General features: G+C 44.5%; 2 long non-coding RNA genes across 3 annotated transcripts in view; one reads left to right on the top strand and one right to left on the bottom strand.

The window, feature by feature from the left end:
* Window positions 1-10396, top strand: part of LOC309334111 — a 103342-nt gene extending 92946 nt beyond the window's left edge. The window contains exon 3 of the long non-coding RNA XR_014152886.1: window positions 10327-10396. This is a non-coding gene — a long non-coding RNA (uncharacterized lncRNA). The remainder of the gene's footprint in view (window positions 1-10326) is intronic.
* LOC309334068 overlaps window positions 333-27853 on the bottom strand; it is a 43616-nt gene continuing 16095 nt past the window's right edge. For both annotated transcript variants that reach the window (XR_014152828.1, XR_014152829.1), the window contains 4 exons: window positions 25214-25305; window positions 14740-14907; window positions 10306-10397; window positions 333-687 (listed from right to left, as the gene is read on the bottom strand). This is a non-coding gene — a long non-coding RNA (uncharacterized lncRNA). The remainder of the gene's footprint in view (window positions 688-10305; window positions 10398-14739; window positions 14908-25213; window positions 25306-27853) is intronic.

The following is a 27853-nucleotide window of genomic DNA, read 5'->3' as shown; positions in this document are numbered from 1 at the left end:
AAGTTGTTAACCTTTTTTTAGGGTTGAATTTGTTGAGGGTTTGTTTTTTTAGGATTTTACCGCAGGAAATAAACTGCCACAGGGGCCGGATTAAACTGACCGGTGGGCTGGATTAGGCCCCCAAAATGGACTTTGGACATTCCTGATAAGCGCACGAACAAGATGTAGCGTGTGCACCATTTCGTGTTTTACTGGAAAAATTAAGGTCACTGTTAACTGGTAGGCAGGGCCTTGGGGGCCAAATCCTCCCTTGAATCTGACTTAGGACTTCAGCAGTGAGACTACAGAGTGACAGTGTCATCATAATTTCACCATGGCAACCAGCTGCTTCATTTCCACTTACTTGAAAGGCAGGTCATTGAGTATTTTATTTATTTATTTTTGTATCAAATATTTATTAAGTTTTCCATAACTGAACACGTGACCACTTTCTTTCCCTAGGAATTGCATCCCTAGCATTGCATCCTCCCCCCAGCCCCTCCCCAAAGCTTGCTGCACCCCAAGGCGTTTTGCACTCACCTGAACCCTTGCAGGGAAAGGAGCAGGGGACAATGGGAAGGGGCGGGGTGACCAGTCTGTTTAAACCACACCCCTTTTCCAACAGAAGCGGCAAGGGGGGCTCAGTATCCAGCACCCCCTTCTCTGCTTCTCTTGAATTCTTTGACTTTATGGGGACAAGCACAATGACTGGAAAGAGATTGTTGGTAAGACATGGCTCACAGTGAAGCAATGAGCTGGCCCTGAAGCCAGTTAGGCTGCTTTACACTGACATAATGCACACTTTAGAGAGTTCCAACAACAGTTTCCCTATTCTCATGAAGAAAAGATGCCCAAAGAGTTCAAATGATGCTTCTCCACCATAACAGGGTTGCGCATTGTTGGTTACATTTTGACAGCAATAATATGAAGATTTACAAAACATAAGAAAAGATCCCTGCCTGATCAGACTAGAGACCGATCTGCTTCAGCGTTCTGTTTCAACAACGGCCACCCAGATTCCTCTGGGAAGCCCACAAGTTGAGCATGAGCACAATAGTGCTCATTTCAATGCAGCCACTACATATGACTCCTCCACGGTATGTTAAAATTGTTACTAAAATCACCCCCTTACTGTACCTAAAGCAAATTTGTGGAGGTGCACTTGTAGGTTCTGTGGGAGAGATTCCATTATCAAAGGAATATATGTTCCTGAGTATGTTTGCCTGACTGAAAGGTGTCCTGGTAGTCTGATTTAGGCCTCTTACTTGTCTGGATGGAGGATAGAAAAGGGTGAGTAAGCATGTGCAGAAATTAGCCTCCAATACACATTAAGATCTATGTTAGAAGTTCCACCCCCTTTGCCTCAGCCCCACCCATTACTGTACAGGCATTTATTTTGTGTTTTTATCTCTTATTTATATGCTATGAACCACCCTGCGAACTACAGATGAATACAGGTACACAAATTTATTTGTTTGTTTGTTTGTTTGCTTGGTGGCTGTTTGAAGATTGCCTGAAAGGGAATGTGGCCCTAGTTAAAAACCAAAATAATATCAGGAGCTACAGTTAAAACAGAGGCAAATGTGGTCATTCGCTTGAGTGAAATAATCAAGAAACTTTAAACAATAACCCCTCCCTCAGAAATATTTCCATCTGTGCGCTCTCTCTCTCTCTCTCTCTCTCATATGCACACACAAAGAAAGAGAGAGCGAGAGAGAAGGAAGGAAGGAAGGAAGGAAGGACCTACTCAGAAAGGTACCATCAAGCATATGAAAGCTCTGAGTAACATTCAGTTAATGGAGAAATATCTTCTCCCAGCAAGCAAAGACTTCTTCGCTGCTCTTATCCAAAACTAGCCAAGCCTCCCAGCAGCTGTACTTTCTGCATTTGCAGTTTGCACATCTGATTCACACTCCCAGAAGGCAAGATACACTATTGTGTACCACGGGGCAGGAGACCACCAGGGCCACAGCATCCCAGCACCAGGCAATTGCCTCCTTCCGCTTGCCCAACTTGGAGACCACCTGGGCTGAGTGCCACCGAGCTGCCCATTTCTCTCTGGCGAGGGCAACTGCCGAGGCTTGCGCCTTGGCCCACATTTATACCCGCTCAGCAGCCAAATATTTTTGTCACATCACAATCAACCCGCGGACGATGGCAGCAGCTGGGGAGGCATCACCATCACTCTCTCAGCCCTCACAATGGTGAGCCCAGCTCAGCAGCCAAAACACACACACATACACACACACACACACGCACACGCACACACACACACACAAGTTGTGCCAATATCTGTGAAGGCCACACCGGAAACCCAAAGGGGCAGGAGGGGGACATTTTTCAGCCCAGTGGTTACATTTCCCTCCACACAACACTAGTCCAACACACAAATGAACAGAGCAATGAAAGCAAGCCTTATCTTTGCACAGGAAGCTGTTCAAGGAATGACATGCAGAAAGAAAGTACTAAACCCAATTAAAGCTATTAAGAAATAGGTTGTCCAACCCCCTGGAATGCAAGAAACTCAGCCGAAATTGAGGAAACGTTTGCCTTTCTGCATGTGTTTATAGTATCCATATTGCTATTTGGAATACTCGAAATGCAGGGAGGGACCTCAGATGCACACCCACCTCCCTTCATTTTTTGGGGGGAGGGTCTCTTTAAGAAGATACTTGAAGGCAACCTGTATTAGGAAGTTTTTTATGTTTGACATTATTTTTTATATTTTGCTGGAAGCTGCCCATGGTAGCTGGGGATGATTAATACATTATTATTATTTATTTATTTATTTAACTAACAAACAGAAAAGTTATGAACTAAGCGCACGAACAAGATGTAGCATGTGCACCATTTCATGTTTTACTGGAAAACCTTATGTCACTGTTAACTGGTGGGCAGGGCCTTGGGGGGGGGATTTCCCCTTGAATCTGACTTAGGACTTCAGCAGTGCCACTACAGAGTCACAGTGTCATCATAATTTCACCATGGCAAGCAGCTGCTTCATTTCCACTTACTTGAAAGGCAGGCCATTGACTATTTTATTTATTTATTTATTTATTTATATAATATTTATTAAGTCTTACATTTTAATAATCCAAAAGAACCACATTAAAACATTCCAAATTACGATGCAATTTTAAAAAGTCAGATATAAATGCCAAATTATATATCATTGGGTGGATTCCCAAGGTCTGAATTTCGCGGAGTTCTAATAATCTAATATCACATTGCATTTCCTAATTAGTCAATAAACTATTCCAATGTTAATCCTTCACTTAATTTTCATTTACAACCACTGGTGTGTTCAAACTTTCGTCTTCATAGTTCTGTGTGAAATACTTTTTCCCCAGCAGTGTTCTTTTAAACCCACTTGCATATTTCAAACCGTTACCTTTCAGGGAAGTTTCCCAGGTAAACTACAAATACATATATATCAAAAGAGAATTAAAAAGGCTCACCTCCCCCTGGGGCTATACAATTAATCCATCAATTAAATCAACGAGTGGGTCAGTCCTTTGTACTGTTGTTTCTGATCCTCAGCAATCTTTAGTTTTTTTCTTTTTTTCCTTTTATTCTATTATTATTGTAAACTTTAATAAATATTCTTTTAAAAAAAGAATTTGTTGAGGGTTTGTTTTTTTAGGATTTTACCCCAGGAAATAAATAAACTGCCACAGGGGCCGGATTAAACTGACCGGTGGGCTGGATTAGGCCCCCAAAATGGACTTTGGACATGCCTGATAAGCGCACAAACAAGATGTAGCGTGTGCACCATTTCATGTTTTACTGGAAAACTTTAGGTGACTGTTAACTGGTAGGCAGGGCCTTGGGGGCAAATCTCCCCTTGAATCTGACTTAGGACTTCAGCAGTGAGACTACAGAGTGACAGTGTCATCATAATTTCACCATGGCAACCAGCTGCTTCATTTCCACTTACTTGAAAGGCAGGTCATTGAGTATTTATTTTATTTATTTATTTTTGTATCAAATATTTATTAAGTTTTCCATAACTGAACACGTGGCCACTTTCTTTCCCTTGGAAATTGACTTGATGATCCACAGTTACCAAGCATCTAGGAATATAGAAAAGAGCATCCTGATCAGAGGTCAAGTGGGAACCTTGGCACCTCTTACTTAAGCTTTCAAGCTTTCAGGAAATATGTCTTCTTATGTCACAGATGGGTGATAGCAACCTCAATGAGCCTCCCCACGTAAATGTCAACTCTCCAAGCATTAATATAAATGCTGCCTCTCAGAAATAAAGATCTGCTCATGATCAGATCTCAAAACACAATTCCCTTCTTTTCTCTCCTATTTATTCTGGAGTAAGTCACAGCTAAGCCCACTAAAGTTAATGACGCTTGACCAAGCGCTTATCAGGCATGTCCAAAGTCCATTTTGGGGGCCTAATCCAGCCCACCGGTCACTTTAATCCGGCCCCTGTGGCAGTTTATTTCCTGGCATAAAATCCTAAAAAAACAAACCCTCAACAAATTCAACCCTAAAAAAACCTACCCCTACCCCTAATCCTACCTGTGGTCCATAACTGTTCCCAGTCAGCAAACATAATGTTATGTCCAACATCTTTTGTGCCCATTTAATCATAGCAGATTTCACCGTTTCATCCTGAGTGTTCCATTTCAACAGCAAATTATACATCTTTGACAAAATCTTAGTTTTAGGTTCTAACAGCTCTGTTTCTAATTTTGATTTTTCCACCTGGAAGCCAATTTTCTTGTCCAAATTATATGCCTCCATTATCTGGTAATAATGAAGCCAATCTCGCACTTTGTTTTTTAATTTCTCAAAACTCTGCAGTTTCAATCTATCTCCTTCTTGTTCCAAAATTTCCCAATATTTTGGCCATTTGGCCTCCATATTGAGCTTTTTCTGAGCTTTTGCTTCCATTGGTGACAACCACCTTGGTGTTTTATTTTCCAATAAATCCTTATATCTTATCCAAACATTAAACAATGCTTTCCTGACAATATGGTTTTTGAATGCTTTATGTGCTTTAACCTTGTCGTACCACAAATATGCATGCCACCCAAAAACGTTGTTAAAACCTTCTAAATCCAAAATGTCTGTGTTCTCAAGAAGCAGCCAGTCTTTCAACCAGCAGAATGCTGCTGATTCATAGTAAAGTTTAAAGTCTGGCAGGGCAAATCCACCCCTTTCCTTTACATCAGTTAATATCTTAAATTTTATTCTGGGCTTCTTGCCCTGCCAGACAAATCTAGAAATATCTTTCTGCCACTTCTTGAAACAATCCATCTTGTCCACAATTTGCAATGTTTGAAACAAAAACAACATTCTAGGCAATACATTCATCTTTATAGCTGCAATTCGACCCAACAAGGAAAGCTTCAAATTTGACCAAATTTCTAAATCTTTTTTCACTTCCGTCCAACATTTTTCATAATTATCTTTAAATAAATTCCCATTTTTGGCTGTCATATTAATCCCCAGGTATTTCACTTTCTTTTTTTTAAATATAATATTTATTGAAGTTTCAAATAAAACAAATACACAAAAAGACAGAAAAAACACAAAACAAGTATACTTTCAGTCCTTATCTTCTTATACCTTATTTCCCACGACTTCCTCTCGCCTCCCCTTCTTGTATTCCAATTCCAAATGTTAGTTCAACAAGTTCTTAAGTTTTTACCTTATTTCATTGTTATATCAGTCCTTCTACTTAAACCCTTTTTTTCCAAGGTTGACCCAGATTCCCTTCCACGAATTTCCCAATTTTATATTAATAGCAAACCAAAGATGCAAAATAAGAAATATCAAAGAAAGTATTTATACAACCTTTGGATTGATCAAACCCCACCCTCCCTTTCCCGGTTTCGATCCCCAAACCAATGTCCAACAGTCCATATTCTATCAGCCTGGCGATCTCACATCAGAGGCTTTTAAGTCTCTCTCAGTTCCTCTTTGTCGGTTCTTTGGATAGTCCTTCATATTGAGGCCCGAGTCTCGGAGGAGCACAATCCCAAAAAAGTCCATATTTCTTCCGGCCAGGCCTCCATGTTTAGAAAAATTCATGAATTTAAATGTCCCAAGCACTCGAACATCCATCTTAATCAAATTTATAATCCACAAGTCTTCAGGTCTCCATCTAAATAAGTCTCTCCATTCTTCCTTCTCCAATTCAAGCCAAATCTTCATCATCCAGTTCTTATTTTCCTTTGTGACCTTTCTGCCAGGCCTCTGGCCTTCCTTAGCCTTCTGCAACGTTATAACTCCTCCTTCCTTTCCCTCCAGATCCTCATATTTCTCTTCCACTTGTTCCACTTTCTCAGATTTGTCAAGTTTCTTTCCCTGCTCAGCTGCAAAGTCTTTTATTTCCGCTACAGGGGCTTTTGGTTCATAAACAAAGACTTGGGTCAAGTCCCTTCCATTTCCAGTAAAGTTATTTACTGTTTCATTCAGTCCCAGGACCCCTGTAGCCAAAATATTACTTTGTTCTTGAAGCTTTCCCAAGAGATAAAAAGTCTTGTTCAACTCAGGGTGTATTTTTCCACTTCCAGCCATTCTTGCAGTGTCCCAAAACTCCCTCTAGAGGGATTGTAGATATTTACTATCCTTCTAATTCCAGTCCCAGAAACAAAATAGCTTGTTTTTCAATGATTTATAACCAAAATGTAACAAATCCAACTGGCAAAGGCAGCAAAAACAATGTTACTTTGTATTCCTCAACTTTGACAGCTAATTTTGACAGCTGTCAAAGTCTTCTGTATCTTTCCAACAGGCTCTCTCGCTGATCACTCCCGGGTCCCGGGGGGTTACGCAGCTCTCAAAATCCACTCTTATCCTCCAGCAAAATTACTTATACTGTCCAATCGTGAAATTAATAACTTTGTTCAGTTGCAATAAAATATATTCTCTCGACCTTAGTTATTTGGTCCTTGCTTTAAGTTGTCTACAAGAAGGGGAGACGGACTTCCTTTTTTGTATCTTCCCCGGTCGTACCAAATTCCCAAAAAATTTTTCCTTTTAAAGTCCAATTTCTATATTACTCACGGGTTGTTGCTTTTTGATCCGAATGTTCTCAGGAAAAAGTCAGCGCTCTCCGTCCATGGCATGCGGCTTCACTCAGCAGGGGAAGCAGAGGACTCTCAGCACCACGCCGCTCCCGTCCCCCGTTCCGAAGCCTTTAAAAAGGCTCCTTTGAAGGTCGGGGGGGCACAAATGGTGCCCGCCGAGTCACCAAGTCCACAGGCTTCTGCGCCTGTGGTTTCTAAGGGTCCCCGCGTCGCCGGCGTGGCAGAACCCGATCCCTGCAGAGCCGATTCCCTCCGGAGCTCGGAGGGAATCCGCCATTAGACGTTGGCGCTAACCCGTAAGTCGGTATTTCACTTTCTTAACCACAGTCAAACCTGTTTCATTCTGAAACCTCTCTCTTTCAATAGCTGTTAAGTTTTTCTCTAAAACCTTAGTTTTTAACTTGTTCAATTTGAATCCTGCCACTTGACCAAACTCTTGAATTAGTTCCAAAACCCTTTTAGTACTAGATTCTGGCTCCTGTAATGTCAAAATTAAGTCATCTGCAAATGCTCTCAATTTGTACTGTTTGGCTCCGACCTGTATACCTTTAACCAACCGGTCCCTTCTAATCATGTTCAGCAGGACCTCCAGGACTGATATAAAAAGCAATGGGGAAATTGGGCACCCCTGTCGTGTCCCTTTTTCTATCTTAAATTCTTCCGTAACCACATTATTTACAATTAATTTGGCCTTTTGTTCAGAGTAAATTGCACCTATACCATTTTCAAAACCTTGGCCTACCCCCATACCCTGTAGGTTCTTTTTCATAAAACTCCAAGAAATGTTGTCAAAAGCTTTCTCCGCATCCACAAATATCAGAACTGCTTTAGTGTTTATATTCACTTCTAACTTTTCCAGAATGTCAATTATGTTCCTCAAATTGTCAGACATGTGTATTCCCGGGAGAAAGCCCGCTTGGTCCTTGTGAATCTCATCCATCAATACTTTTTTCAATCTTTTGGCCAAAATGTCAGCAAAAATTTTGTAATCCACATTTAATAGGGATATGGGACGGTAGTATGGGTACCATACTGCCATGGTGAAATTATGATGACACTGTCACTCTGTAGTCTCACTGCTGAAGTCATAAGTCAGATTCAAGGGGGGATTTGCCCCCAAGGCCCTGCCTACCAGTTAACAGTCACCTAAAGTTTTCCAGTAAAACATGAAATGGTGCACACGCTACATCTTGTTTGTGCGCTTATCAGGCATGTCCAAAGTCCATTTTGGGGGCCTAATCCAGCCCACCGGTCAGTTTAATCTGGCCCCAGTTTAATCCAGCCCCTGCGGCAGTTTATTTATTTCCTGGGGTAAAATCCTAAAAAAAAAAAACCCTCAACAAATTCAACCCTAGAAACCCTACCCCTACCCCTACCACTACCACTACCACTACCCCCACCCTACCCCTAATCCTACCCCTAATCCTAACCTTGCAGTTTTTGCACAGGTCAGTTTAATCCGGCCGCTGTGGCAGTTTATTTACTGGGACTTCCAAGAGAGATCCTTGCAGCACTGCTGCACCCATGTCTACTTGGAAGTAAGTCCTACTGAATTCAGTGGGGCTTCCTCCCATGTAGGTGGGATTGTAGCCTTTGCCATTTTTGGAGAGAGCTGCCTGTGGTGCCAAGTAATTAAAAATAAGAATAAATGACTACAACAATATCCTTGTGTCTGAATAGCAAGCTTGTGGCTGCTTAGGCTTCTGCCAATGTAGTGGTCCTCTTCTGATCTCCCTACAGTGAAAGGCACACCAGCCAGTGAGCGCTTGGTAGGCAGGGCAGAGCAGTCAGACCCTTAAGTCAGGGACACTGAGAACTTCAAATGTTTTTCTTCCTTCCTCGGAAAGGGAGAAATGGCTACCAAATAAAAATAAATTGGAAAAAACATACTCAAAGAAACTGCAAGTACATAGTTCAGATAAGAGATGCAGAAAAATTGAAAAATGACACAGTGCTGAAATGGTTTCAAAATTTCTGTTTTTGGAGTGCATTATGCGACTTTCTGAAACTTGCAGCATTTCTCGGAGTGCTGCATTAAAAGTATTCTCTTGGAAGTCTTCCTTTGTAACATAAGAAAGCTGCCTGGATCAGGCCAGTGGCCCAAGTTCAGCATCCCATTCTCACAGATGCCTGTGCAAAAACTGCAAGCAGAATCTGACCACAACAGCCCTCGTGATTCTCAGGAACTGATATGCAGAAATATGCCGCCTTTGAACCTGGAGGTAGTCGGTCGCCATCACTTGACACATTGCTGATTTCACATGGCATCCACCTGGCTCCCCCCCCCCCCCAAGAATCTGGGAACCATAGTTTGGGTCATTGGGTTTGGTGCTTTTGTAACTGGATTTATAATGGGTTTTAGTCAAATACAATAAATGATTGATTGATTGATTGACTGATGAAAAAGTGTTTTTTTCCTGAGATGCTAACTTTCTCTCTGCATGTCATTCCTTCAACAGCTTCCTGTGCAAAGATAAGGCTTGCTTTCATTGCTCTGTTCATTTGTGTGTTGGACCAGTGTTGTGTGGAGGGAAATGTAACCACTGGGCTGAAAAATGTCCCCCTCCTGCCCCTTTGGGTTTCCGGTGTGGCCTTCACAGATATTGGCACAACTTGTGTGTGTGTGTGTGTTGGCTGCTGAGCTGGGCTCACCATTGTGAGGGCTGAGGGAGTGATGGTGATGCCTCCCCAGCTGCTGCCATTGTCTGTGGGTTGATTGTGATGTGACAAAAATATTTGGCTGCTGAGCGGGTATAAATGTGGGCCAAGGCGCAAGCCTCAGCAGTTGCCCTCGCCAGAGAGAAATGGGCAGCTCGGTGGCACTCAGCCCAGTCCGGTGGCACTCACCCGGCCTCCTGTCCTGTGGCGGCGAGCCAGCAAGCGGAAGGAGGCAATTGCCCGACGCTGGGATGCTGTGGCCCTGGTGGTCTCCTGTCCCGTGGTGGCAAGCTGGCAAGCAGAAGGAGGCAATCGCCCGGCGCTGGGATGCTGTGGAGCAAGGAGAAGGCAAGTACAAAGATTACTTGCTGGTGGGATCGCTACTTGAAGGTGACTGATATTCAGCTCTGAAGCTGGTTGATGTCTGGCAATGGACCTGATGAGGTTGCAGCTGGTGGATGGTTGTCGGAAGAATTTGCATTCAGGCTAGTGGATGTTGTGAGGCTACGCTGGCTGAGATGGGTGCAAACTGGTTTTGAAGCCTTGCTTGTGAACAGGCAGCCAAACAGAGGAGGAATCTGGGGGGACGCATTCGGGTGTTGGCCATCCCACTCACCTGTTTGCCTTTGCCTTACAGGGATGTCTGGAGCCGGTGAGGTTTTCCCCAAGTCCAATCTTAAAAGTCATCAAGAGAACCGCAGGACATCCCTATTTACATCGGAGAAGTGAACGTGAAATACTGGCAGTGAGGAATGGGCAAGGCCTTGACCATACTTGAGAGAAGGAGCTTTGAAGGGAGACTGCAGGCAGACATCTGCTACACTGCAAGTGATGGGGCAGTGGGGAGAGAGAAGAAAATGAGGGAGGGAACATTGGGCCACATTAGGTGCACCACTGGAACTGCTATGAAGTCACTTTAAACAGGCATGGCTTCCCCTCAGGGATTCTGGGAACTGTAGGTGGTTAAGGGGACGGAGACTTGTTACGGTGTTTAAGTATTAGGATTAGGGGTAGGATTAGGGGTAGGGTTCCCTTCTTGCCAGGGAACTCTGGGAATTGTATCTCTAGTTAAGGGTTAGAGTTAGGGTTAGCGTCAGGGGCAGGGATAGGGTTCCCTTGGCAGGGAACTCTGGGAATTGTAGCTGTAGATAGGGGGAAGGGTTGGGGTTAGGGTTCCCTTTTTGCCAGGGAACTCTGGGAATTGTAGCTGTAGATAGGGGACAGGGTTAGGGTTCCCTTCTTGCCAGGGAACTCTGAGAATTGTAGCTCTAGTTAGGGCTTAAGGGTTAGTGTTAGGGTTAGCGTCAGGGGTTCCCTTCTTGGCAGGGAACAGGGGGTCCCCTAACAACTCTTGGCACCCTTTTCCAACTATAGCTCCCAGAGTCTTTGGGGGTGTTTAAGCCATGAGTGTTTAAAGCGGCTTCATAGCACGTTAAATGGTGTGGATGTGGCCGTGGCCTCCCTCACCCCATTGCCTCTTATTCATGAAGAACCGAAAGGATTTCCCAATTCAAATCTCTCGGAAACAAGAAACAGAAAGAAGACACTCAGCCCACGCGGTCTCCTGTCCTATGGCGGCAAGCTGGCAAGCGGAAGGAGGCAATCGCCCGGCGCTGGGATGCTGTGGAGCAAGGAGAAGGCAAGTACAAAGATTACTTGCTGGTGGGATGGCTACTTGAAGGTGACTGACACTCAGCTCTGAAGCTGGTTGATATCTGGCAATGGACCTGATGAGGTTGCAGCTGGTGGATGGTTGTTGGAAGAATTTGCATTCAGGCTAGTGGATGTTGTGAGGCTACGCTGGCTGAGATGGGTGCAAACTGGTTTGGAAGCCTTGTTTGTTAACAGGCAGCCAAACAGAGGAGGAATCTGGGGGGACGCTGTCGGGTGTTGGCCATCCCACTCATCTGTTTGCCTTTGCCTTACAGGGATGTCTGGAGCCGGTGAGGTTTTCCCCATGTCCAGTCTTAAAAGTCATCAAGATAACCGCAGGACATCCCTATTTACATCGGAGAAGTGAACGTGAAATACTGGCAGTGAGGAATGGCAAGGCCTTGGCCATACTTGAGAGAAGGAGCATTGAAGGGAGACTGCAGGCAGACATCTGCTGCACTGCAAGTGATGGGGCAGTGGGGAGAGAGAAGAAAATGAGGGAGGGAACATTAGGCCACATTAGGTGCACCACTGGAACTGCTATGAAGTCACTTTAAACAGGCATGGCTTCCCCTCACGGGTTCTGGGAACTGTAGGTGGTTAAGGGGACGGAGACTTGTTACGGTGCTTAAGTACAGTGGTGCCTCACAAGACGAAATTAATTCGTTCCACAAGTTTTTTCTTCTTGCGAGTTTTTCGTCTTGCTAAGCACGGTTTCCCATAGGAATGCATTGAAAATCAATCAATGCGTTCCTATGGAGACCGTCCGGGGACAGAGGGGAAGCGCTGTGGACCTGTTTTAAATCAAGGGGCAGCGGGGAGAAGATTGCTTCTCCCCGTTGCCGCCCCTTGGTTCAAAAGGCCGCATGCCTTCCCCTCTGTCCCCTCTTTTGAAGCAAGGGGCGGAGGGGGAGAAGATCGCTTCTCCCCGTTGCCGCCCCTTGGTTCAAAAGGGGTCTGGGGACAGAGGGGAAGGCGCGCTGCGCTTCCTCGCTATCCCCGGAGCTTGCGGGGCAAGCTTCGTTTTGCGAAGCAAGCCCATAGGGAAATGCGTCTTGCGAAGCGGCTAAGAAAACGAAAAACTCCTTCGTCTAGCGAGTTTTTTGTTTTCCGAGGTGTTCGTCTTGCGGGGTACCACTGTATTAGGATTAGGATTAGGGGCAGGATTAGGGGTAGGGGTAGGGTAGGGTTCCCTTCTTGCCAGGGAACTCTGGGAATTGTAGCTCTAGTTAAGGGTTAAGGGTTAGAGTTAGGGTTAGCGTCAGGGGCAGGGATAGGGTTGGGGTTCCCTTGGCAGGGAATTCTGGGAATTGTAGTCTTGTTAGGGGGCAGGGTTCGGGTTAGGGTTCCCTTTTTGCCAGGGAACTCTGGGAATTGTAGCTGTAGATAGGGGGAAGGGTTGGGGTTAGGGTTCCCTTTTTGCCAGGGAACTCTGGGAATTGTAACTGTAGATAGGGGGCAGGGTTAGGGTTCCCTTCTTGCCAGGGAACTCTGGGAATTGTAGCTCTAGTTAAGGCTTAAGGGTTAGCGTTAGGGTTAGCGTCAGGGGTAGGGGTGGGGGTAGGGGTAGAGGTAGGGTTCCCTTCTTGGCAGGGAACAGGGGGTCCCCTAACAACTCTTGGCACCCTTTCCCAACTATAGCTCCCAGAGTCTTTGGGGAGTGTTTAAGCCATGAGTTTTTAAAGCGGCTTCATAGCACGTTAAATGGTGTGGATGTGGCCGTGGCCTCCCTCACCCCATTGCCTCTTATTCATGAAGAATCGAAAGGTTTTCCCAATTCAAATCTCTCGGAAACAGGAAACAGAAAGAAGAAAGACTTTGTATCTCAAGCCATTTTGGAAGGTCTTAACTTGAAATGCCAATAAAGGTATTTTTATTGTATTGTGTTGTATTGTGTTGTGATTAACATGGGAAGTAGGGTGGTAAAATACGTTTGCCTTTCTGCATGCGTTTATAGTAGGCATTTTGCACTCACCTGAACCCTTGCAGGGAAAGGGACAGGGCACAATGGGACAGGGTGGGGCAACCGGGCTGCTTAAACCACACCCCTTCTCCAACGGAAGCACCATGGGGGGTGGGCCCTCCGAGAGAGAACAACAGAACAGAACACAGAACAAAGAAGACGGAAGTGGCGCGCAGTTCCTTCTGTTCCCTCTCTTCCAAAGAATGGAATGTCAACACCCAGAGCATGTGATCCAGTAGTCTCACACACTCTGCAGCACGGGAGAGAATGAAACTCCAGACATCCAGCACCCGCTTCTCTGCTTCTCTTGAACTCTTTGACTGTAACCCTGTACAATCTTTTTTCAAAGAGGGCCAGATTTGATGCAGTGAAGGGCCGTGAGGGCCACCGAAACAGCCAACCCAAGTTGTTAACCTTTTTTTAGGGTTGAATTTGTTGAGGGTTTGTTTTTTTAGGATTTTACCCCAGGAAATAAATAAACTGCCACAGGGGCCAGATTAAACTGACCAGTGGGCTGGATTAGGCCCCCAAAATGGACTTTGGATATGCCTGATAAGCGCACGAATAAGATGTAGCGTGTGCACCATTTCATGTTTTACTTTGTATCTCAAGCCATTTTGGAAGGTCTTAACTTGAAATGTCAATAAAGGTATTTTTATTGTATTGTGTTGTATAGTGTTGTGATTAACATGGGAAGTAGGGTGGTAAAATACGTTTGCCTTTCTGCATGCGTTTATAGTGGGCATTTTGCACTCACCTGAACCCTTGCAGGGAAAGGGACAGGGCACAATGGGAAAGGGTGGGGCAACCGGGCTGCTTAAACCACACCCCTTTTCCAATGGAAGCACCATGGGGGGTGGGCCTGATTTGATGAAGTGAAGGGCCGTGAGGGCCACCGAAACAGCCAACCCAAGTTGTTAACCTTTTTTTAGGGTTGAATTTGTTGAGGGTTTGTTTTTTTAGGATTTTACCGCAGGAAATAAACTGCCACAGGGGCCAGATTAAACTGACCGGTGGGCTGGATTAGGCCCCCAAAATGGACTTTGGACATTCCTGATAAGCGCACGAACAAGATGTAGCGTGTGCACCATTTCATGTTTTACTGGAAAAATTAAGGTCACTGTTAACTGGTAGGCAGGGCCTTGGGGGCCAAATCCTCCCTTGAATCTGACTTAGGACTTCAGCAGTGAGACTACAGAGTGACAGTGTCATCATAATTTCACCATGGCAACCAGCTGCTTCATTTCCACTTACTTGAAAGGCAGGTCATTGAGTATTTATTTTATTTATTTATTTTTGTATCAAATATTTATTAAGTTTTCCATAACTGAACACGTGACCACTTTCTTTCCCTAGGAATTGCATCCCTAGCATTGCATCCTCCCCCCAGCCCCTCCCCAAAGCTTGCTGCACCCCAAGGCGTTTTGCACTCACCTGAACCCTTGCAGGGAAAGGAGCAGGGGACAATGGGAAGGGGCGGGGTGACCAGTCTGTTTAAACCACACCCCTTTTCCAACAGAAGCGGCAAGGGGGGCTCAGTATCCAGCACCCCCTTCTCTGCTTCTCTTGAATTCTTTGACTTTATGGGGACAAGCACAATGACTGGAAAGAGATTGTTGGTAAGACATGGCTCACAGTGAAGCAATGAGCTGGCCCTGAAGCCAGTTAGGCTGCTTTACACTGACATAATGCACACTTTAGAGAGTTCCAACAACAGTTTCCCTATTCTCATGAAGAAAAGATGCCCAAAGAGTTCAAATGATGCTTCTCCACCATAACAGGGTTGCGCATTGTTGGTTACATTTTGACAGCAATAATATGAAGATTTACAAAACATAAGAAAAGATCCCTGCCTGATCAGACTAGAGACCGATCTGCTTCAGCGTTCTGTTTCAACAACGGCCACCCAGATTCCTCTGGGAAGCCCACAAGTTGAGCATGAGCACAATAGTGCTCATTTCAATGCAGCCACTACATATGACTCCTCCACGGTATGTTAAAATTGTTACTAAAATCACCCCCTTACTGTACCTAAAGCAAATTTGTGGAGGTGCACTTGTAGGTTCTGTGGGAGAGATTCCATTATCAAAGGAATATATGTTCCTGAGTATGTTTGCCTGACTGAAAGGTGTCCTGGAAGTCTGATTTAGGCCTCTTGTCTGGATGGAGGATAGAAAAGGGTGAGTAAGCATGTGCAGAAAGTAGCCTCCAATACACATTAAGATCTATGTTAGAAGTTCCACCCCCTTTGCCTCAGCCCCACCCACTACTGTACAGGCATTTATTTTGTGTTTTTATCTCTTATTTATATGCTATGAACCACCCTGCGAACTACAGATGAATACAGGTACACAAATTTATTTGTTTGTTTGTTTGTTTGCTTGGTGGCTGTTTGAAGATTGCCTGAAAGGGAATGTGGCCCTAGTTAAAAACCAAAATAATATCAGGAGCTACAGTTAAAACAGAGGCAAATGTGGTCATTCGCTTGAGTGAAATAATCAAGAAACTTTAAACAATAACCCCTCCCTCAGAAATATTTCCATCTGTGCGCTCGCGCGCGCGCTCTCTCTCTCTCTCTCTCTCTCATATGCACACACAAAGAAAGAGAGAGTGAGAGAGAAGGAAGGAAGGAAGGAAGGAAGGAAGGAAGGAAGGAAGGAAGGAAGGACCTACTCAGAAAGGTACCATCAAGCATATGAAAGCTCTGAGTATACATTCAGTTAATGGAGAAATAACTTCTCCCAGCAAGCAAAGACTTCTTCGCTGCTCTTATCCAAAACTAGCCAAGCCTCCCAGCAGCTGTTCTTGCTGCATTTGCAGTTTGCACATCTGATTCACACTCCCAGAAGGCAAGATACACTATTGTGTACCACGGGGCAGGAGACCACCAGGGCCACAGCATCCCAGCACCAGGCAATTGCCTCCTTCCGCTTGCCCAACTTGGAGACCACCTGGGCTGAGTGCCACCGAGCTGCCCATTTCTCTCTGGCGAGGGCAACTGCCGAGGCTTGCGCCTTGGCCCACATTTATACCCGCTCAGCAGCCAAATATTTTTGTCACATCACAATCAACCCGCGGACGATGGCAGCAGCTGGGGAGGCATCACCATCACTCTCTCAGCCCTCACAATGGTGAGCCCAGCTCAGCAGCCAAAACACACACACATACACACACACACACGCGCACACGCACACACACACACACAAGTTGTGCCAATATCTGTGAAGGCCACACCGGAAACCCAAAGGGGCAGGAGGGGGACATTTTTCAGCCCAGTGGTTACATTTCCCTCCACACAACACTAGTCCAACACACAAATGAACAGAGCAATGAAAGCAAGCCTTATCTTTGCACAGGAAGCTGTTCAAGGAATGACATGCAGAAAGAAAGTACTAAACCCAATTAAAGCTATTAAGAAATAGGTTGTCCAACCCCCTGGAATGCAAGAAACTCAGCTGAAATTGAGGAAACGTTTGCCTTTCTGCATGTGTTTATAGTATCCATATTGCTATTTGGAATACTCGAAATGCAGGGAGGGACCTCAGATGCACACCCACCTCCCTTCATTTTTGGGGGGGAGGGTCTCTTTAAGAAGATACTTGAAGGCAACCTGTATTAGGAAGTTTTTTATGTTTGACATTATTTTTTATATTTTGCTGGAAGCTGCCCATGGTAGCTGGGGATGATTAATACATTATTATTTATTTATTTATTTATTTATTTAACTAACAAACAGAAAAGTTATGAACTAAGCGCACGAACAAGATGTAGCATGTGCACCATTTCATGTTTTACTGGAAAACCTTATGTCACTGTTAACTGGTGGACAGGGCCTTGGGGGGGGGGGATTTCCCCTTGAATCTGACTTAGGACTTCAGCAGTGCCACTACAGAGTCACAGTGTCATCATAATTTCACCATGGCAAGCAGCTGCTTCATTTCCACTTACTTGAAAGGCAGGCCATTGACTATTTTATTTATTTATTTATTTATTTATTTATATAATATTTATTAAGTCTTACATTTTAATAATCGAAAAGAACCACATTAAAACATTCCAAATTACGATACGATTTTAAAAAGTCAGATATAAATGCCAAATTATATATCATTGGGTGGATTCCCAAGGTCTGAATTTCGCGGAGTTCTAATAATCTAATATCACATTGCATTTCCTAATTAGTCAATAAACTATTCCAATGTTAATCCTTCACTTAATTTTCATTTACAACCACTGGTGTGTTCAAACTTTCGTCTTCATAGTTCTGTGTGAAATACTTTTTCCCCAGCAGTGTTCTTTTAAACCCACTTGCATATTTCAAACCGTTACCTTTCAGGGAAGTTTCCCAGGTAAACTACAAATACATATATATCAAAAGAGAATTAAAAAGGCTCCCCTCCCCCTGGGGCTATACAATTAATCCATCCATTAAATCAACGAGTGGGTCAGTCCTTTGTACTGTTGTTTCTGATCCTCAGCAATCTTTAGTTTTTTCTTTTTTCCCTTTTATTCTATTATTATTGTAAACTTTAATAAATATTCTTTTAAAAAAAGAATTTGTTGAGGGTTTGTTTTTTTAGGATTTTACCCCAGGAAATAAATAAACTGCCACAGGGGCCGGATTAAACTGACCGATGGGCTGGATTAGGCCCCCAAAATGGACTTTGGACATGCCTGATAGGCGCACAAACAAGATGTAGCGTGTGCACCATTTCATGTTTTACTGGAAAACTTTAGGTGACTGTTAACTGGTAGGCAGGGCCTTGGGGGCAAATCCCCCCTTGAATCTGACTTATGACTTCAGCAGTGAGACTACAGAGTGACAGTGTCATCATAATTTCACCATGGCAACCAGCTGCTTCATTTCCACTTACTTGAAAGGCAGGTCATTGAGTATTTATTTTATTTATTTATTTTTGTATGAAATATTTATTAAGTTTTCCATAACTGAACACGTGGCCACTTTCTTTCCCTTGGAAATTGACTTGATGATCCACAGTTACCAAGCATCTAGGAATATAGAAAAGAGCATCCTGATCAGAGGTCAAGTGGGAACCTTGGCACCTCTTCCTTAAGCTTTTAAGCTTTCAAGAAATATGTCTTCTTATGTCACAGATGGGTGATAGCAACCTCAATGAGCCTCCCCACGTAAATGCCAACTCTCCAAGCATTAATATAAATGCTGCCTCTCAGAAATAAAGATCTGCTCATGATCAGATCTCAAAACACAATTCCCTTCTTTTCTCTCCTATTTATTCTGGAGTAAGTCACAACTAAGCCCACTAAAGTTAATGACGCTTGACCAAGCGCTTATCAGGCATGTCCAAAGTCCATTTTGGGGGCCTAATCCAGCCCACCGGTCACTTTAATCTGGCCCCTGTGGCAGTTTATTTCCTGGCATAAAATCCTAAAAAAACAAACCCTCAACAAATTCAACCCTAAAAAAACCTACCCCTACCCCTAATCCTACCCCTAATCCTAACCTTGCAGTTTTGCACAGGTCGGTTTTCAACTGTTTCTAAACCTTTTTTTCCCCATATTCTCTTAAAGCATTACAGCTGGAAACCACTTAATTTCTATCCAGCATCATTCTAACATTCATTAATTTTGCAATATTTCTGTAAATAGTCTTTAAATTTCTTCCAATCTTCTTCCGCCGACTCTTCTCCCTGGTCTCGGATTCTGCCAGTCATTTCTGCCAGTCCCATATGGTCAATCATCTTCATCTGCCATTCTTCCAGAGTGGGTAGATCTTGTGTCTTCCAGTACTTTGCAATAAGTATTCTTGCTGCTGTTGTGGCATACATAAAGAAAGTTCTATCCTTCTTTGGCACCAATTGGCCGACCATGCCTAGGAGAAAGGCCTCTGGTTTCTTCAGGAAGGTATATTTAAATACCTTTTTCATTTCATTATAAATCATTTCCCAGAAAGCCTTAATCCTTGGGCACGTCCACCAAAGGTGAAAGAATGTACCTTCATTTTCTTTACATTTTCAACATTTATTATCGGGCAAATGATAAATTTTTGCAAGCTTGACTGGGGTCATGTACCACCTGTAAATCATTTTCATAATATTCTCTCTTAGGGCATTACATGCCGTAAACTTCATACCTGTGGTCCATAACTGTTCCCAGTCAGCAAACATAATGTTATGTCCAACATCTTTTGTGCCCATTTAATCATAGCAGATTTCACCGTTTCATCCTGAGTGTTCCATTTCAACAGCAAATTATACATTTTTGACAAAATCTTAGTTTTAGGTTCTAACAGCTCTGTTTCTAATTTTGATTTTTCCACCTGGAAGCCAATTTTCTTGTCCAAATTATATGCCTCCATTATCTGGTAATAATGAAGCCAATCTCGCACTTTGTTTTTTAATTTCTCAAAACTCTGCAGTTTCAATCTATCTCCTTCTTGTTCCAAAATTTCCCAATATTTTGGCCATTTGGCCTCCATATTGAGCTTTTTCTGAGCTTTTGCTTCCATTGGTGACAACCACCTTGGTGTTTTATTTTCCAATAAATCCTTATATCTTATCCAAACATTAAACAATGCTTTCCTGACAATATGGTTTTTGAATGCTTTATGTGCTTTAACCTTGTCGTACCACAAATATGCATGCCACCCAAAAACGTTGTTAAAACCTTCTAAATCCAAAATGTCTGTGTTCTCAAGAAGCAGCCAGTCTTTCAACCAGCAGAATGCTGCTGATTCATAGTAAAGTTTAAAGTCTGGCAGGGCAAATCCACCCCTTTCCTTTACATCAGTTAATATCTTAAATTTTATTCTGGGCTTCTTGCCCTGCCAGACAAATCTAGAAATATCTTTCTGCCACTTCTTGAAACAATCCATCTTGTCCACAATTTGCAATGTTTGAAACAAAAACAACATTCTAGGCAATACATTCATCTTTATAGCTGCAATTCGACCCAACAAGGAAAGCTTCAAATTTGACCAAATTTCTAAATCTTTTTTCACTTCCGTCCAACATTTTTCATAATTATCTTTAAATAAATTCCCATTTTTGGCTGTCATATTAATCCCCAGGTATTTCACTTTCTTTTTTTTAAATATAATATTTATTGAAGTTTCAAATAAAACAAATACACAAAAAGACAGAAAAAACACAAAACAAGTATACTTTCAGTCCTTATCTTCTTATACCTTATTTCCCACGACTTCCTCTCGCCTCCCCTTCTTGTATTCCAATTCCAAATGTTAGTTCAACAAGTTCTTAAGTTTTTACCTTATTTCATTGTTATATCAGTCCTTCTACTTAAACCCTTTTTTCCAAGGTTGACCCAGATTCCCTTCCACGAATTTCCCAATTTTATATTAATAGCAAACCAAAGATGCAAAATAAGAAATATCAAAGAAAGTATTTATACAACCTTTGGATTGATCAAACCCCACCCTCCCTTTCCCGGTTTCGATCCCCAAACCAATGTCCAACAGTCCATATTCTATCAGCCTGGCGATCTCACATCAGAGGCTTTTAAGTCTCTCTCAGTTCCTCTTTGTCGGTTCTTTGGATAGTCCTTCATATTGAGGCCCGAGTCTCGGAGGAGCACAATCCCAAAAAAGTCCATATTTCTTCCGGCCAGGCCTCCATGTTTAGAAAAATTCATGAATTTAAATGTCCCAAGCACTCGAACATCCATCTTAATCAAATTTATAATCCACAAGTCTTCAGGTCTCCATCTAAATAAGTCTCTCCATTCTTCCTTCTCCAATTCAAGCCAAATCTTCATCATCCAGTTCTTATTTTCCTTTGTGACCTTTCTGCCAGGCCTCTGGCCTTCCTTAGCCTTCTGCAACGTTATAACTCCTCCTTCCTTTCCCTCCAGATCCTCATATTTCTCTTCCACTTGTTCCACTTTCTCAGATTTGTCAAGTTTCTTTCCCTGCTCAGCTGCAAAGTCTTTTATTTCCGCTACAGGGGCTTTTGGTTCATAAACAAAGACTTGGGTCAAGTCCCTTCCATTTCCAGTAAAGTTATTTACTGTTTCATTCAGTCCCAGGACCCCTGTAGCCAAAATATTACTTTGTTCTTGAAGCTTTCCCAAGAGATAAAAAGTCTTGTTCAACTCAGGGTGTATTTTTCCACTTCCAGCCATTCTTGCAGTGTCCCAAAACTCCCTCTAGAGGGATTGTAGATATTTACTATCCTTCTAATTCCAGTCCCAGAAACAAAATAGCTTGTTTTTCAATGATTTATAACCAAAATGTAACAAATCCAACTGGCAAAGGCAGCAAAAACAATGTTACTTTGTATTCCTCAACTTTGACAGCTAATTTTGACAGCTGTCAAAGTCTTCTGTATCTTTCCAACAGGCTCTCTCGCTGATCACTCCCGGGTCCCGGGGGGTTACGCAGCTCTCAAAATCCACTCTTATCCTCCAGCAAAATTACTTATACTGTCCAATCGTGAAATTAATAACTTTGTTCAGTTGCAATAAAATATATTCTCTCGACCTTAGTTATTTGGTCCTTGCTTTAAGTTGTCTACAAGAAGGGGAGACGGACTTCCTTTTTGTATCTTCCCCGGTCGTACCAAATTCCCAAAAAATTTTTCCTTTTAAAGTCCAATTTCTATATTACTCACGGGTTGTTGCTTTTTGATCCGAATGTTCTCAGGAAAAAGTCAGCGCTCTCCGTCCATGGCATGCGGCTTCACTCAGCAGGGGAAGCAGAGGACTCTCAGCACCACGCCGCTCCCGTCCCCCGTTCCGAAGCCTTTAAAAAGGCTCCTTTGAAGGTCGGGGGGGGCACAAATGGTGCCCGCCGAGTCACCAAGTCCACAGGCTTCTGCGCCTGTGGTTTCTAAGGGTCCCCGCGTCGCCGGCGTGGCAGAACCCGATCCCTGCAGAGCCGATTCCCTCCGGAGCTCGGAGGGAATCCGCCATTAGACGTTGGCGCTAACCCGTAAGTCGGTATTTCACTTTCTTAACCACAGTCAAACCTGTTTCATTCTGAAACCTCTCTCTTTCAATAGCTGTTAAGTTTTTCTCTAAAACCTTAGTTTTTAACTTGTTCAATTTGAATCCTGCCACTTGACCAAACTCTTGAATTAGTTCCAAAACCCTTTTAGTACTAGATTCTGGCTCCTGTAATGTCAAAATTAAGTCATCTGCAAATGCTCTCAATTTGTACTGTTTGGCTCCGACCTGTATACCTTTAACCAACCGGTCCCTTCTAATCATGTTCAGCAGGACCTCCAGGACCGATATAAAAAGCAATGGGGAAATTGGGCACCCCTGTCGTGTCCCTTTTTCTATCTTAAATTCTTCCGTAACCACATTATTTACAATTAATTTGGCCTTTTGTTCAGAGTAAATTGCACCTATACCATTTTCAAAACCTTGGCCTACCCCCATACCCTGTAGGTTCTTTTTCATAAAACTCCAAGAAATGTTGTCAAAAGCTTTCTCCGCATCCACAAATATCAGAACTGCTTTAGTGTTTATATTCACTTCTAACTTTTCCAGAATGTCAATTATGTTCCTCAAATTGTCAGACATGTGTATTCCCGGGAGAAAGCCCGCTTGGTCCTTGTGAATCTCATCCATCAATACTTTTTTCAATCTTTTGGCCAAAATGTCAGCAAAAATTTTGTAATCCACATTTAATAGGGATATGGGACGGTAGTATGGGTACCATACTGCCATGGTGAAATTATGATGACACTGTCACTCTGTAGTCTCACTGCTGAAGTCATAAGTCAGATTCAAGGGGGGATTTGCCCCCAAGGCCCTGCCTACCAGTTAACAGTCACCTAAAGTTTTCCAGTAAAACATGAAATGGTGCACACGCTACATCTTGTTTGTGCGCTTATCAGGCATGTCCAAAGTCCATTTTGGGGGCCTAATCCAGCCCACCGGTCAGTTTAATCTGGCCCCAGTTTAATCCAGCCCCTGCGGCAGTTTATTTATTTCCTGGGGTAAAATCCTAAAAAAAAAAAAACCCTCAACAAATTCAACCCTAGAAACCCTACCCCTACCCCTACCCCTACCACTACCACTACCCCCACCCTACCCCTAATCCTACCCCTAATCCTAACCTTGCAGTTTTTGCACAGGTCAGTTTAATCCGGCCGCTGTGGCAGTTTATTTACTGGGACTTCCAAGAGAGATCCTTGCAGCACTGCTGCACCCATGTCTACTTGGAAGTAAGTCCTACTGAATTCAGTGGGGCTTCCTCCCATGTAGGTGGGATTGTAGCCTTTGCCATTTTTGGAGAGAGCTGCCTGTGGTGCCAAGTAATTAAAAATAAGAATAAATGACTACAACAATATCCTTGTGTCTGAATAGCAAGCTTGTGGCTGCTTAGGCTTCTGCCAATGTAGTGGTCCTCTTCTGATCTCCCTACAGTGAAAGGCACACCAGCCAGTGAGCGCTTGGTAGGCAGGGCAGAGCAGTCAGACCCTTAAGTCAGGGACACTGAGAACTTCAAATGTTTTTCTTCCTTCCTCGGAAAGGGAGAAATGGCTACCAAATAAAAATAAATTGGAAAAAACATACTCAAAGAAACTGCAAGTACATAGTTCAGATAAGAGATGCAGAAAAATTGAAAAATGACACAGTGCTGAAATGGTTTCAAAATTTCTGTTTTTGGAGTGCATTATGCGACTTTCTGAAACTTGCAGCATTTCTCGGAGTGCTGCATTAAAAGTATTCTCTTGGAAGTCTTCCTTTGTAACATAAGAAAGCTGCCTGGATCAGGCCAGTGGCCCAAGTTCAGCATCCCATTCTCACAGATGCCTGTGCAAAAACTGCAAGCAGAATCTGACCACAACAGCCCTCGTGATTCTCAGGAACTGATATGCAGAAATATGCCGCCTTTGAACCTGGAGGTAGTCGGTCGCCATCACTTGACACATTGCTGATTTCACATGGCATCCACCTGGCTCCCCCCCCCCCCAAGAATCTGGGAACCATAGTTTGGGTCATTGGGTTTGGTGCTTTTGTAACTGGATTTATAATGGGTTTTAGTCAAATACAATAAATGATTGATTGATTGACTGATGAAAAAGTGTTTTTTTCCTGAGATGCTAACTTTCTCTCTGCATGTCATTCCTTCAACAGCTTCCTGTGCAAAGATAAGGCTTGCTTTCATTGCTCTGTTCATTTGTGTGTTGGACCAGTGTTGTGTGGAGGGAAATGTAACCACTGGGCTGAAAAATGTCCCCCTCCTGCCCCTTTGGGTTTCCGGTGTGGCCTTCACAGATATTGGCACAACTTGTGTGTGTGTGTGTGTGTGTGTGTTGGCTGCTGAGCTGGGCTCACCATTGTGAGGGCTGAGGGAGTGATGGTGATGCCTCCCCAGCTGCTGCCATTGTCTGTGGGTTGATTGTGATGTGACAAAAATATTTGGCTGCTGAGCGGGTATAAATGTGGGCCAAGGCGCAAGCCTCAGCAGTTGCCCTCGCCAGAGAGAAATGGGCAGCTCGGTGGCACTCAGCCCAGTCCGGTGGCACTCACCCGGCCTCCTGTCCTGTGGCGGCGAGCCAGCAAGCGGAAGGAGGCAATTGCCCGACGCTGGGATGCTGTGGCCCTGGTGGTCTCCTGTCCCGTGGTGGCAAGCTGGCAAGCAGAAGGAGGCAATCGCCCGGCGCTGGGATGCTGTGGAGCAAGGAGAAGGCAAGTACAAAGATTACTTGCTGGTGGGATCGCTACTTGAAGGTGACTGATATTCAGCTCTGAAGCTGGTTGATGTCTGGCAATGGACCTGATGAGGTTGCAGCTGGTGGATGGTTGTCGGAAGAATTTGCATTCAGGCTAGTGGATGTTGTGAGGCTACGCTGGCTGAGATGGGTGCAAACTGGTTTTGAAGCCTTGCTTGTGAACAGGCAGCCAAACAGAGGAGGAATCTGGGGGGACGCATTCGGGTGTTGGCCATCCCACTCACCTGTTTGCCTTTGCCTTACAGGGATGTCTGGAGCCGGTGAGGTTTTCCCCAAGTCCAATCTTAAAAGTCATCAAGAGAACCGCAGGACATCCCTATTTACATCGGAGAAGTGAACGTGAAATACTGGCAGTGAGGAATGGGCAAGGCCTTGACCATACTTGAGAGAAGGAGCTTTGAAGGGAGACTGCAGGCAGACATCTGCTACACTGCAAGTGATGGGGCAGTGGGGAGAGAGAAGAAAATGAGGGAGGGAACATTGGGCCACATTAGGTGCACCACTGGAACTGCTATGAAGTCACTTTAAACAGGCATGGCTTCCCCTCAGGGATTCTGGGAACTGTAGGTGGTTAAGGGGACGGAGACTTGTTACGGTGTTTAAGTATTAGGATTAGGGGTAGGATTAGGGGTAGGGTTCCCTTCTTGCCAGGGAACTCTGGGAATTGTATCTCTAGTTAAGGGTTAGAGTTAGGGTTAGCGTCAGGGGCAGGGATAGGGTTCCCTTGGCAGGGAACTCTGGGAATTGTAGCTGTAGATAGGGGGAAGGGTTGGGGTTAGGGTTCCCTTTTTGCCAGGGAACTCTGGGAATTGTAGCTGTAGATAGGGGACAGGGTTAGGGTTCCCTTCTTGCCAGGGAACTCTGAGAATTGTAGCTCTAGTTAGGGCTTAAGGGTTAGTGTTAGGGTTAGCGTCAGGGGTAGGTGTGGGGGTAGGGGTAGAAGTAGGGTTCCCTTCTTGGCAGGGAACAGGGGGTCCCCTAACAACTCTTGGCACCCTTTTCCAACTATAGCTCCCAGAGTCTTTGGGGGTGTTTAAGCCATGAGTGTTTAAAGCGGCTTCATAGCACATTAAATGGTGTGGATGTGGCCGTGGCCTCCCTCACCCCATTGCCTCTTATTCATGAAGAACCGAAAGGATTTCCCAATTCAAATCTCTCGGAAACAAGAAACAGAAAGAAGACACTCAGCCCACGCGGTCTCCTGTCCTATGGCGGCAAGCTGGCAAGCGGAAGGAGGCAATCGCCCGGCGCTGGGATGCTGTGGAGCAAGGAGAAGGCAAGTACAAAGATTACTTGCTGGTGGGATGGCTACTTGAAGGTGACTGACACTCAGCTCTGAAGCTGGTTGATATCTGGCAATGGACCTGATGAGGTTGCAGCTGGTGGATGGTTGTTGGAAGAATTTGCATTCAGGCTAGTGGATGTTGTGAGGCTACGCTGGCTGAGATGGGTGCAAACTGGTTTGGAAGCCTTGTTTGTTAACAGGCAGCCAAACAGAGGAGGAATCTGGGGGGACGCTGTCGGGTGTTGGCCATCCCACTCATCTGTTTGCCTTTGCCTTACAGGGATGTCTGGAGCCGGTGAGGTTTTCCCCATGTCCAGTCTTAAAAGTCATCAAGATAACCGCAGGACATCCCTACTTACATCGGAGAAGTGAACGTGAAATACTGGCAGTGAGGAATGGCAAGGCCTTGGCCATACTTGAGAGAAGGAGCTTTGAAGGGAGACTGCAGGCAGACATCTGCTGCACTGCAAGTGATGGGGCAGTGGGGAGAGAGAAGAAAATGAGGGAGGGAACATTAGGCCACATTAGGTGCACCACTGGAACTGCTATGAAGTCACTTTAAACAGGCATGGCTTCCCCTCACGGGTTCTGGGAACTGTAGGTGGTTAAGGGGACGGAGACTTGTTACGGTGCTTAAGTACAGTGGTGCCTCACAAGACGAAATTAATTCGTTCCACAAGTTTTTTCTTCTTGCGAGTTTTTCGTCTTGCTAAGCACGGTTTCCCATAGGAATGCATTGAAAATCAATCAATGCGTTCCTATGGAGACCGTCCGGGGACAGAGGGGAAGCGCTGTGGACCTGTTTTAAATCAAGGGGCAGCGGGGAGAAGATTGCTTCTCCCCGTTGCCGCCCCTTGGTTCAAAAGGCCGCATGCCTTCCCCTCTGTCCCCTCTTTTGAAGCAAGGGGCGGAGGGGGAGAAGATCGCTTCTCCCCGTTGCCGCCCCTTGGTTCAAAAGGGGTCTGGGGACAGAGGGGAAGGCGCGCTGCGCTTCCTCGCTATCCCCGGAGCTTGCGGGGCAAGCTTCGTTTTGCGAAGCAAGCCCATAGGGAAATGCGTCTTGCGAAGCGGCTAAGAAAACGAAAAACTCCTTCGTCTAGCGAGTTTTTTGTTTTCCGAGGTGTTCGTCTTGCGGGGTACCACTGTATTAGGATTAGGATTAGGGGCAGGATTAGGGGTAGGGGTAGGGTAGGGTTCCCTTCTTGCCAGGGAACTCTGGGAATTGTAGCTCTAGTTAAGGGTTAAGGGTTAGAGTTAGGGTTAGCGTCAGGGGCAGGGATAGGGTTGGGGTTCCCTTGGCAGGGAATTCTGGGAATTGTAGTCTTGTTAGGGGGCAGGGTTCGGGTTAGGGTTCCCTTTTTGCCAGGGAACTCTGGGAATTGTAGCTGTAGATAGGGGGAAGGGTTGGGGTTAGGGTTCCCTTTTTGCCAGGGAACTCTGGGAATTGTAGCTGTAGATAGGGGGCAGGGTTAGGGTTCCCTTCTTGCCAGGGAACTCTGGGAATTGTAGCTCTAGTTAAGGCTTAAGGGTTAGCGTTAGGGTTAGCGTCAGGGGTAGGGGTGGGGGTAGGGGTAGAGGT

Source organism: Podarcis erhardii (genome assembly GCF_964252035.2).
Source record: "Podarcis erhardii genome assembly, chromosome: Z".
NCBI classification, from domain to species: domain Eukaryota; kingdom Metazoa; phylum Chordata; class Lepidosauria; order Squamata; family Lacertidae; genus Podarcis; species Podarcis erhardii.
The sequence above is the reverse complement of the archived record's forward strand: the minus strand, read 5'-3'. Positions and strand labels throughout refer to the sequence as shown.